At 25.7% G+C, this 13,732-nt stretch overlaps 1 long non-coding RNA gene across 1 annotated transcript; it reads right to left on the bottom strand.

Moving 5' to 3' along the window:
* Nucleotides 1–8,678: 8,678 nt before the first annotated feature.
* On the bottom strand, nt 8,679–11,123 carry LOC114195886 (uncharacterized). The gene is made up of 4 exons (XR_003606590.2): nt 10,979–11,123; nt 10,589–10,872; nt 8,992–9,135; nt 8,679–8,905 (listed from the first exon to the last, which is right to left on the bottom strand). It is a non-coding gene; the product is annotated as an uncharacterized LOC114195886 (long non-coding RNA).
* Nucleotides 11,124–13,732: the final 2,609 nt, after the last annotated feature.

Here is a 13,732-nt window from a genome sequence, read left to right as displayed (position 1 = left end):
CAAATAATTATTATTATTTTACATTACTTTCCAACATCTCCCAGGAGAATTTCATGATGTTTAGGACTCATAGTAAGTAGACTTTTGAATTGAAGTGTTTGTATATGAAGTTGTAGTTCAAACCCTCCAACATGTCATTTAAAAACTTTCATTAAATTTTTGTTTGGTTTTATGTTTCATTCAATCATCAAAATAGATAAGGATGAGCAGTTCTGGATTTTTCACATCAAATCAAATACTCAACTGATTGAAAAAATGTGGAACCATATAATTATAACTGGTAAATTCAAGTGGTGCTACTATACTTGAAAAAGACATTATGATGTTTTTTTTCTTTATATAGGAAGAATTCAACAAGATCTAATTCTTTCGAGTTGATGGATAGAGTTATTTAGTTGGTTTAAGTGATCTGATGACTTATATTTGTTAACCAAATGATTTTGGAATGCCATAGCTATATATACAAAAAATTTAAGGATTGTTAGATTTTATTGATACATAATTAGATTTTATATATATGTTGAAAAAAATTAAGTTAAGAAAATAATAAATGATTACATGAAAGAAAATGAAAATAATTTTTTTGTAAAGATATATGAAGAGTTACGTTTGAATATTCATGAGAAAATTATAAATATATTTTATTTTTTAGTTTTGTAAATATAATTTCATAAACAATTGACTTGTATTATTAATGCCATTTTTTTTACATATCATTTGAAATATAAAATTACAATAACTATAATATAATCAATTATGTAAAGTTATATGATTAAGCAAAATTACCTCAACTCATAATATACCATATGTATTTTATTTGAAGAGAATTAAAAACCCTACCGGATATATAATATTGTTTATACAAATAAAAAGTTTCAACATAAAGGATACTATAATAACAGGTTTTTGTTGTGATTTAATTATGTTTTGGAATTATAATTTAAAACTAGGATATCTATTTTAAAATAAGAAATATAAGTTTAATATTTTAAAATTAATATAGAAAGTTAAATTTAAAATGAGGAATTATATTTTTAATTTAATATTTATTACTTTCAAGGTATAAATTTAAATGTGAAATAGTTTCTACTATCACTTCTTTATATAAGCTTATTATTTGATGAACTTATTCTAATTTTGTTTTCTAATCTATCATTTTTACTTCTACTCAAATTCTGTAATGATTTTTTATTTATATTTTAATTTTATTGCAAATTTGATTAATAATTTTGTTTTTCTTATCAAATTATTTTATATAATAATAAATATTGACAAATATCAAATAATGTACTTATAGAAAATATATAGATTAACCCAATGTTGACTATTAAGTGTGGTTATTAAGTCTTTAAACATTAAACGGTTAATTGTATTTCGTTCTTAATTAAATCTGAGTGTCTCAAAGTTAGTATAAATTTGATTATCTCATCGTTTTATTCTTGAAGTAAAAATTAATTCCCATCCTCACTTTTAACGGATATGAAATTTTTGTTTTATCTTTATTCTTATCAAGGAAATGAGTATACTATACCCATTGTTATAGTATTTCAAATATTAATTAAATAATATTTTTACAAAAATAAAAAATCAGAATAAATAAAACATGATATTATTAAGTGTTCAATGTCCAAGTGATAACATTTTCTATTATTCAATCAAATGTCAAGAAAAAAATTACAATTGTATAAATATCAAATAAAGTATCAAATAATAATTAGATAAATTTAAATAATTGTATAGAAGAGTAAAAATATTGTATACCAAAGAAAGGTTAATCTAAATTTTTATTATCTAATTATATGAAAATGTTTTAATAATTTAAAACAGAAGTAATACAAAGACAGATACGATATTGGAACAAGATCCCATGCACATATCACGACATAGTTTATATGGATATTTTTCGACAAAATTACAAAAGATTTGAATAACACTCACAAATAAGAGTTCATTTATCATCCCTTATTTATAAAGTAATAACATTTAGATCATTTTCTAAATATATAATTTACAAGCCTTTTCAATTTTATCACATTAATCAAATTTCTCAAACTTTTCATTTTTTTTTTCACTCTCTTCTCTCTCTCTCTCTCTCTCTTGTCCATAAATACAATAATTTCATTCTTCACATTTTATTTTTTTTCCTTTTTCATTCTCTAGTTCAAAAAAGACTTTCACGTGAATTGGTATTCTGTGTGTTGAACTTTGCTAATTCTCTTATTAGAGGAAAATAATAAGAATGTTTTGGTGGTCAAACTCTTAATGTTTATTGTAGTTACGGTCCTTCAATTCACTATTCCTTTCTACCATATCGATACTACTTTGGATCTTGTAATTTGGTTTTTCTCCTTTCACAGTAAGCATAGATTAAAATCAATATTTAATAGGGTCAATTAGGACGAATTTTAACATGAACAAAAGAAAACTCAAACACAACTTAAGCTATGTTCATATAACTTGGTAATTTCACATTTTTCCTCCCCACCATATTGAGAGCCTTATTACAAGCTACATGTAATCTTTAGCCATATTAATTTCATGTTATTTACGATTTCTGCTTTAAGGTTAAACATAATAAATTTTGGGGTTAAATATGTTTTTGCTCCTTAACTTTCAGTAAATTTTGGAATTAGTCCATTTCAAAATTTTGGACCAATTTTGTCCTTCAACTTTCAAAATACGTGAATTTAGTCATTTTAATCAAATTTTGTTAAGTTTATTTAACATTTCAAGCATATTTTATAATAGTATTTGACTTAACATTAAAGCAAAAATGTGTCAAACAGTATAAATAACTAAAATACAATCTTGAAATACGCTTAAAACATCAAATAAATTTAACAAAATTTGATTATAAAAAAACTAAATCCAAATATTTTGAAAGATGAAGGACTAAATCGGTCCAAAATTTTGAAATGAACTAATTCCAAAATTCACTAAAGTTAAGGGACCAAAAACATATTTAACTCTAAATTTTGTTATCTCATTTTTTTTTTGTCACAATACTATCTTTTTTCTGTTTTTTTTTTTCAGAAAACATTATCTTCATAATAAACTTAACTTATTTTGGAAAAAGATTTGCCCTTTTGTTTATAGTAATTAGGTTTACACTTAATTTTCTTCTATATTTACTTACCGCGTTTTAATTTTAATCTTCTGTTTCTGTTTTTTCTATCATAATCAGATGTTTATAACATGTTTCACTTTATTTCTTTTTTTTCTTAGTTTTCTCCTCATTATACTAATATTCATCTCAATTTTGGAATTTTGCTATCGTTTTCCTAATTTTTGTTTAGAGGTGAACATTTATGTCCAATTAATTCACAATCGGATGATCTCACAAAGCTTCCTTCATAGGATTAATTTATTTAGGAAAAAAGATTTTTAAACAAAAAAAATGTGAGAAGTAATATCCTGCCTGTAACTATAATATTGTCCATACAAATTAAGAAGGTTCAAAAGAGGATAGAGGATTACAGAAAAAACCAGTAAAGGTAGGTTTACTTTTATTTTCCATATTAAATGTTGGATTAAAATAAAAATCAGTTCTTGCCGTTTTTCAGAATCTCACAGATCAAATTAATGTTTTGTTGAAAAAATAAAAAAGTAAAAACGTTATGATACAGAGCAGACGCACATGAACTCACTTGGGTGTGGGGCGATTCAAAAAGAAGTTTTAACTTTTTCAATTCAACAATTTAATGAGGGTCCAACAGAAAAAGAAATAAGTATTACATATAACATTTTTCTTCAAAACAAACGTTAAAAATTAAAATAAATATATAGTATATATATAATTGATATCAATTTCAGTAATTTTGTATTAAAAAAAATATGTTATCTCAAACAAAGACTAAACGCACAAATGATAAAACATACATGTGTAAGTTATAAAAAAATAATAATCAAACGGTCTTTTAATTGAATGGAATATATTAGCAGTTGGAACGTTTTAAAATTTTTTTTATTCAAAATACTCATTTATAATCTATAATTATATATAAAGAGATTTCCTCTTTTGTGTCCACATTTCATAATTTCAACTTTATCTTTTATAATTTAATTATTTGTTAAATTTTTAAAAATTAACGATTATTGTTATAAGTTTTTATAAAACTATTTACTTATCTTCTTTTTCTTTTTTCCTATTTTTAACAATTATTTTCTCATATTTTCTCTATACATTTCACTTTATTTTTGATAAATATAATTTTATTTTGTTTATTAACTTAATAATATTAAAATATTCAAAAAATGCGTACACACAGGCGTTATCGTGCCTGTGTCTATGCTAATAATATATAAAGAGAATTCACTTTTTTTGTCCACTTTTCACTTTTCAGATTTATCCTTAATTATTTTTTAAAAATTAATTTTTATAAATAGTTTATTTTAACTGTTATTTTAAAAATTTATTTTATTTTGATCGTTATTCTAAAAAGTTTCTTTTTTTAAATTACTTTATTTAAAAATTATTTTAAAATATATTATATATATTTTAAAAATAAATATTATTAATCTTAACTCAAATTTATATGAAAATAAAAAAAAATGTGAACAGACGACAACCGCTGTTTTCTCTAATTTTTTTGAAGAGAAATGATGACTTTTATTTATTTATAATATTTTATATTAATTTAAGCGTAGATGTATGAATGGTAGCTAAAAATATAATAAAAATATAAACAAACTAATCATCATGCATCCTTCGAAGATAATTGGGCTTCTATATTTCATTAATGGTTAATGGGAAAAAAAACCCGTTGAGCATGTATTTGGAAAGTTTGATACTTTCATCTACTTAAATTAATATTCTTTTTTATTATGTATAAAAGAAAAAAAATTAAAGAAATGAGAATAAATATTATACCAAAATAATAATATTAAAGCAAAATAATATATGCACATTCACATTTATAATTTCATTTTATTTTATATTAAAAAGATTTGATAATTGTAGTGGTTGGTCTATATAAATGAATTTTATTATAACCATCCAAAAAATAATTTAAGAAGATGATGCTCGTTTATTTTATTAATAAAAGGTCAAAATGTAAATTGAATAACTATCACTTGAGTTTCATTTTATAAAAATTACTATATCTCTAGAAACATTTTTTGAAACTATCTTCTACCTTCTCTCTATAATTATAATTCTATTATTCATCTGTTTGAATATAAGAGACTATATGAGCGATCCTTACAGAGAACTCTACACATCCAACTTATCAGAGTTAAGAAAATGGTAAGTTCACCTTTTGCTCACTTTATGCGATCAGATAACATTTTGAGTTGCATTGACTTGTGGTCCAATGCATGTGAGTTAAAATAATTTAAAGTAAATCTCTATTTGTCTATGATCATAAGGATATGTTTAGATATCTAATTGGGATTTTCGTTTTGTAATTATAGCATATGTGAGGATTAGAACTTTATGAGTAGTTTTGAGTAAGGGTTTTTCTACTCTGACTAAGAGAAACTTACTATTTTTATCTTTTATTCTTCAAATATTCATCTGTATTATGATATGTGAATTGTTTGGACCAAACAATTTCTTAATTGTTTTGTGAATTTGTTGATGCAAATAGCATGTTGTGTTTATAATGTTATCAAATTGGTTAATTAGTACTATGAGAATGTTTTAATTCAAATTATACTTATTTTAAGAATTGAGAAAGGCAAAGATTATTCAAATAGACTAACAGATCAATCTAATATGTGTTATTAAACTTTCTAATATGGCATTACGCGCTACCCAAAATGGATTTCTTAGGTATGAAAACCTACGGTTAGGTTCAAAAATCACCTCCATTGAAGTTTTATACAAAAAGTTATAAATAAAACAAGTTTGTTGTTTTACTTATAAAATATATACAATAATTATTTATACTATTTTTTTTTACAACAACCTGGTATAATACTTTAAGTCAACTAATGAATAAAGGATGTATACTCAAAGCACTAAAATAAGTATATAACATACATATATGTATTGTACTGGTTGTCTGTAAGACTGTGTTAAAAATTTTGATAGGTTCGAAATGCATTCACTATGATGCCAAAATTTTGTGAATAAATTTTGGTTACAATAATTATAAGCAAAGTTAATGTGGAATGATGATTGCAAAATAAATTATGGTGAATCAAATTAAGGATGAGAAAATAATGTTATTTAAGGACTGTATGGATAGCTACAAAGATACACTAGGTATATAGTCCAGATAAAGGTTAGATAGACTTAGAAGAATAGAGGGTGGTGATATGATTACCCTGGATTGATGTACACAATTAGTTGGGTAGAAATAAATCACAAGCCTCACACTCTATTCTGAGTCGTCATCTTGACTATACTTTTAGAATAGGAAGGTAGTGTAGTGTACACATTGTATCCGTGAAAGCGTACAACCTAATGGAACTATCCATATTGGTATAAAACCATTATGACCTAGAAGGTATAATGTCATCATTTAAAGGCCTCAAGTACTTAAAAGATGACTATGCGATGAGTTTAATGATGAGTTTGAATTCAAATTATATAATATGATTATTAAAATATTGATAATGGTAAGTGTGCGATCTTGAACTCAAAATATAAAGTCATGATTTTATTTTTGTGATCAACTTTTATTTTTGGCATGATTGGTTATGATTCATGAAAATATAAAACCTTGAGAAGTTGTTCTTTCAAATTGGAAGTCAATTTGAATAATTATGTTGTAAACTTTGAGATGTTATGATAATGTTTTAGAGGTGGAGAAAATATTCACCCTTACTTTCTTCATTTTTCAGAGGAAAAGAAATAAAGACTTTACGTGTAACAATGAAATTAATCTGTCTTGACTTTTTATGTAAATCTTAATTTTGTTAAATCTACAACTAATATAGTTTAGTTTGTTTTGTGATGTATTTTAAATTAAGACTTATTTTTAGTTTGTTGTAAAAGTATAGACAAAATTCTCTTACATACATCTATATGTATATTAACATTTTAACTATATAAATATCATTTATGTTTAATAGACAATACATTTCATTGATGTATTTTTTTTAGCCTGGTATTTGTTAAATAAATACAAATTAATTATCTTTACACAAATAAACAATACTTTTCTAAAGTACATCTAGTAGCACCAATTTTTGGTGTGTTACATAAGAACCCTTTTGTTATCAACCTTGTGTTGAGTTTCCTAAGGAATAAATCCACTTAACAAGGAAACAACATAAGGAAGATATAAAATTATTCCTAACAACATATGCCTTTGTCATTCATTTGATATAGGGTATATGGACGTTGGAAGACATGTCTTGTCTAAATATTCCCCTAAAAGAGTTACTATTAGGATGTTTGTATATATACAACTTACCTTTTATGTTTATTGTAGACTGATCTTTGATCCTGGATGAGGAAAGCAAAATGACTAAACACAAATTCTTGTTCTTATGGAAAATCATATAGATTTGGAGACAGATAATTTTCAAGATAGAGGGGATGATAGAAACTGTCCAGTTATACCACTCACAAATAAATACATAAGAAGACCTAAAACATGAACCAAGAGCTTATAAGATATTTAGGACCTAAAACATGGATCATGAACTTCTCAACTCTATTTAGCCTCCAACCCTCCTTATTGGGCCTAACATCATCTAGAAAGAGGTTAACTATAGTGTATACTAAAATTTACAAAGTAAAATAAAACATGTAGACATTATATTTGGGCCAAGTAATGTAAAGTTTTAGGCTTATATTTGAGCTTAGAATAAATTAGGGTGTGTTTAGGTTATAACAACCTACCTAATGGGTGGAAACCCCATTTGTGCACTTCATTAGTCTTAAAAGTTCCCTAGAATAGACTTCTTCTCTATTCACAACTAGTAGCCTTCTTCCTTCAAAGAGTTGGTTGAACCCCTATCTCCAAGAACACTTCCATCTCTTCACTTCATGTTAGTTTCATCATTCCAAGCTTCCTACCACAATCCATTCCATATTCAATCGATCCAAATCAAGCAAGTATGACAATGCTTATACCAAATTGACATCACCTTTAACAGACATACTTAAGACAATATATGTAAAGGTTTTCATTCTTATATAATACTCAAGTTTCTTATTTTTACCCATTGTGGGACTTATACCCATACTTGAATTCACAAAAAAATAAAGTGAGTGGGTTCTATGATAAAAAAAAATATATGTGGGAGAAAAAACAATAAATTACAAGTCTCATATCTTATTTCTATATATTTTTATTTTTGTTCCTACCTTTTCTTTAAAACCAGACTTTTTATTTTTATAAGATTCCACATGCTTTTATTCATTTTTTTATAATTTAGAAAAAAAAAATCTTTGTCCAAATTATATAAATTATTTTTTATTATTTATCGTTTCACTTTTACTTTTTAAAGAATTTAATTTATTTGAATGTAGAGATTTTGCTTTAAAGTTAAACCTCGTCCTAAGATTTGGTGCCAAACTTAACATTTATTGTATTGAGGAAATAACTCTTTTTATTCATGATCTATCTAATAGCAATTTTTAATCAGTAACATTCTTTAGAAACCAAAATATGTTGCTTTTAAGAATATTTTAAACCACCAATATAATTAAATATCAATAGAGTTAATTTTAAACAGATGAAAATATTATTTCAATCACTTCAAAATTATAAAAGATTAAATTGAAGCAAACTTAATACAGCTACAAAATAAAAGAGAATTTGCATCAAATAAAAGTATCTTCCTCATTTACCCACTTGTTAATTACATTGATTATGCAAATGGGCCTTTGAAAACTCGGCACATGTATAAGCCCGCAAAAAATAGCTTTTTCTTTTTTGGGGGTTTCTTCCTGCACCCCCAATATTTCTTCTGCACCTCCAAATATTCATGCTCTTCCATTTATGCCCTTGGAAAATTAAATAAATAAAAAAAGTTTAATTAGGTAGACGCAATTATGAATGGCAGAGTTAGTTGGCTGCCTGAATTAATTACCGGCCAGTCTTTTATATACCCTGCACCCCTCTTCAGTTTCACTTTCAGTTTCACTGCAAAAAATTTCGTGGTCACTGCAAAAAATTTCGTGGTTGAGGTGTGAAATTCCATCTGCTTCATTTCTTCTCAGAAAAAGAGGTACACCTGTTTAGAATAGAAGTTTATATTTGATAAGTTTATGTGTGAGATAAATGTTGGTGCATTTTTAATATTTCATGAAGTCATTTTTATTTACGGAAGTGTCATGTAGAACTTAAGTTATTTTTTCCATATACGGAAGTCGACTTCCGGAAGTGTATATGTAAAACGGAAGTCGACTTCCGGAGGCAAGTAAAATTTAATAATTTTTTTCCTTCTACGGAAGTCGACTTCCGAAAGTGTATGAATAAATCGGAAGTGGACTTCCGGTGAAGTAAATGTTTATAGTGTTACGGAAGTGGACTTCCGGTTTTAAAGTGAATATTTCGCCCGGAAGTCAAGTTGTTTTTCTTTTTTTCCACTTCCGATGCTTTCTCTATTCTACCATGCTTTTTTTCTCTTTTTTTTTTCATTTTTCCACTCCACTTCCGTAGATGGCTAACCTTTGTTTTTTCTTTGTTTTTTCTTTTTCAGTTTTCCACTCGACTTCCGTAGATGGCTAACCTTTGTTTTTTCTTTGTTTTTTGTTTTTCAGTTTTCCACTTCGCTATACTAAGTTGTCTTTTTTCTTTTTTCTTTCACTTTTCTACTTCCATGCTTTTAGACTTAGTAATATTTTAATTTATTTTATTTTGTAATTTATAATTTTGTTACGGTTTGAATAATAACTTATTTTTTATTTATTATTTATTTATATTATTTATTTAACTTTTATTTACATGAATATTTATTTTTTGTTTATACTTTTGTATGTTTTAATTATTATTTGTTTAAGTTTACTATTTATTTATTTATTGTGTGTTTGTTTTATATTTTTGAATGAATATTTTTAATTTTTATTGATTGAATTTAATTTTTTTTTATTTTTTTATGGTTGAGTGTTTATGTATAATTATTCAAAATTATAATTATTTCAAATTATAATTATTTAAATTTATATTTACTCAATAATAAAATTAATTAAAATTAAAATTTATCAAAATCATAAACCAATTAAAATTTTAATTAATCTAAATTATAATTATTTAAAATTATAATTATTTAAATTTATATTTGCTCAATAATAAAATTAATTAAAATTAAAATTATTCAAAATCGTTAATAACTAAAATTTTAATTATTCTAAATTATAATTATTTAAAATTATATTTACTCAATAATAAAATTAATTCAAATTTAAATTATTCAAAATCATAAATAACTATAATTTTAATTATTTTAAATTCTAATTATTTTAAATTATAATTTTTTAAAATTGTATTTACTCAATAATAAAATTAAATAAAATTAAAATTATTCAAAATCGTAAATAACTAAAATTTTAATTATTCTAAATTTTACTTTTTTAAAATTATAATTAATTAAATTTAATAATAATTAAAATTAATTAATATCAAAATTATTTACATTAAAATTAAAATTAAGTAAAAAAAATTGCGGAACACGTAGTGGAACTCACCTTACGGAAGTGGAACTCGCCTACGGAAGTCGAACTCGCCTACGGAAGTTGAACGTCGAACTCGCCTACGGAAGTCGAATGTCGAACTCGCCTACGGAAGTCGAACGTCGAACTCCCCTACGGAAGTTGCACTGGCCTACGGAAGTGGAACTGCTCTTACGGAAATCAATATTTACTAACTACGGAAGTCGACTTCCGGTATTGATGTCGACTTCCGTAAGTGCCATTTTTTTTTTCTTCCCAACCTGGTTCCACGACTTCCAGCTTTTTGTGTTTTTACAGATCTATATTCAAATAAAAAATAATAATTACGTACAGCAAAGCAAAGATGGCAGAAACAATCAATAAATTATAAAATTAAAATATACAACGGGATAGTTTTAGCTTTACCTGTTGGAGAGGAGAGGAATGGGGAAGGGAAGAGGAAGAGCAGACAAAAAAAATTAGAAGGAGTGGGCCAGAGAGTGAAGCACGTTAGAGTGGTGAGTGTGGGCAGATGAGAGATTGGGGGTGTGCGGCTGCTAGGGTTCAGTGAAACAAGTGAAGCATTAAATAGGAGAGAGAAATAGAAATTAATTGATTTAAAATTTAAAAATACTAAAAGGGTAGTTTTAGAATTTATGAAAAGTTTGGAGGTGCAGAAGAAATATTGGGGGTGCAGGAAGAAAACCCCTTCTTTTTTTTATTTAAGTCTTTTTCTTTTGGGTTGGACAGTATTTTTACATAAGCCATTTAAAAAATACAGACTCTCATTGGGTTTGCAATTAGGACACAAACCCAAGTATTGACACCTCCAAGTTACTAATCAAGCTCCCGCATGTGGTGAAAACAAAATATTATTTTGTTGTTTACGTAAAAATACCTCTGAAGAAAATATGTTTCTGTTCATTAAATTAGCACCATAAAAATTTATTTTTATGGTATTACTTAAAAATAATATATAGCATAATGTAATCTTCTTTCTCTCATATTAATATCTTAAGCAAATAAAACAAATTCGTATGTCCTACTCAAATTTTTTATAAAATAAATTGAAGAAAACAAACATAATAAAATATAATAGTTATTTTAAAAAAATTATTCATAAAAAAGAAATGCATCCACCTATGCGGCTGTCGTCGTGAATACTTCATCTCTCTCTTCATTTTAGAACTGTCAAAATGAGTAATCCGGTCCAATCCGGCTCGACCCACCACAGGTTAATGATTTAGTGAGTCAACCCAATCCGGCTCACTTTTTAGCGAGCCAAAAAAATTCGAACCCGGCCCGGTCCACCACAGGTTGGCGGGTTAAACGGGTTGGCTTACAGGTTCACTTAATTAAAAAAAATATTATTTTTTTATTTTTTTTAGTCAAAACTAAATTGTAGTTCTAATTAAAATCTAAATAAAATTTAATATAATCAAAATACAAATTGAAATAAAAAAAATACAAATTATTTATGTGTTGGATAAAAAAACAACCTAATATGACCCAAATGTAAAGCCTAACTTAATAAAAAAAATAAAAACACTTGTGTGACCCTTTTATCTGTGGGTTGGTAAGCCAACCCAGCTCACCACGGGTTCAACCCGGATGAGCTAGATTCTAAATGAGTTGGGTCAAAAATCAATCCGTTTTGAAATTTATAAAAAAAATTTAACCCAACCCGACCCGAACCCATGGTGAGTCAGGTTGGCTCACGGATTCCAACCCATTTTGACAATTCTACCTCATTTTTCTCTTTTTCTACTTTTTACTTGTCTACAATTAATTTATAATACATATTATCATATTTGATGGTGAAATTGATGTCTGTTTTATCACCAAAATTATCAATATATTTAAAAAAAATTGTCAACAATTTTTTAGAAAATTAAATTATCCACAGATTTATCTACAACTTTTATAAAAAATTCAATTGTCAACAAATTTCAAAGAAAATTACCACGACCGAGTTGTAGCATGACATGATCAAAATCTTAGACGAAAACTTTAGTGTTGATTTTTATACAGAAAAACATTCTTACTTTTGTCGATAAAAGTTAACGAATAACTAATGATCAAGAATCCTCCACTTAAAAGGTATTGTGAAAGGATTTAGAAGTGAGAGTGAGAAGTGTGTGGAATAAAAAAAAAGTTTTAAATCTAAGAAAAAGATTTATTGATCTTTGAGGAAAATTAAACTTATGCAGCAAAACTAACAAACAAGAGTGTGATCTGAAGTTAATAAATCTTTTTATTTATAAACAAATTTGACAAAGGGGCCACAAAGATCAAAAGGCTTAACCCAACCATATTTTATTTGTCTAACACATTATGTATAGAAAATTAGAAAGGACGTTTTAAAATAAAATGAAAGAAGGTAGCATAATAAAAATATGTAGTTCTGTAATTTGTAAAATTATCCTTGAAATTAAATTATTATTATCTTATGAGAGAATAGCTTAAGAGGCATCCTTAGTTATTTAATGAATTGAATTTGTTTTAATTTCCACATGTCAATAAGGATCGCACAAATGCAAGGTTAAGAATTTGATTTTAACTTGCTTCAAATTATTATTATTATTTTACATATTAGTTTCCAACATCTCCAAGGGAATTTCATGATGTTTAGGATTCATAGTAAGTAGACTTTTGAATTAAAGTGTTTATATATGAAGTTGTAGTTCAATTTAAAAACTTCCATTAAATTTTTGTTTGGTTTAATGCTTCATTCTATCATCAACATAAATAAGGATGAGCAGTTTTGGATTTTTCACATCAAATCAACTACTCAATTGATTGAAAAAATGTGGAACCATATAAATATAAATGGTAAATACATGTGGTGCTACTATACTTGAAAAACACATTACGATGTTTTTTTCTTTATATAGGAAGAATTCAACAAGATCTAATTCTTTTGAGTTGATGGATAGAGTTATTTAGTTGGTTTAAATGATCTGATATATTTGTTAACCAAATGATTTAAAATGCCATAGCTATATAAAAAAAATTAAGGATGGTTAGATTTTATTGATACATAATTAGATTTTATATATATGTTGTTGAGATTTTCAGGACTTTTGAAAATATGAGGGATATGAAATATATGAGAGATATACGTGATATGTTATACGGAGAAACATGTTTTTATATTTTATTGATATACTTTATGATAAA

The sequence above is a fragment of the Vigna unguiculata genome, chromosome 9, assembly GCF_037176805.1.
Source record: "Vigna unguiculata cultivar grain cowpea cultivar isolate G323 ecotype 2 chromosome 9, ASM3717680v1, whole genome shotgun sequence".
Classification (NCBI taxonomy): Eukaryota; Viridiplantae; Streptophyta; class Magnoliopsida; order Fabales; family Fabaceae; genus Vigna; species Vigna unguiculata.
Note: the sequence above shows the minus strand (reverse complement) of the source record. Positions and strands in the feature narration are given on the sequence as shown.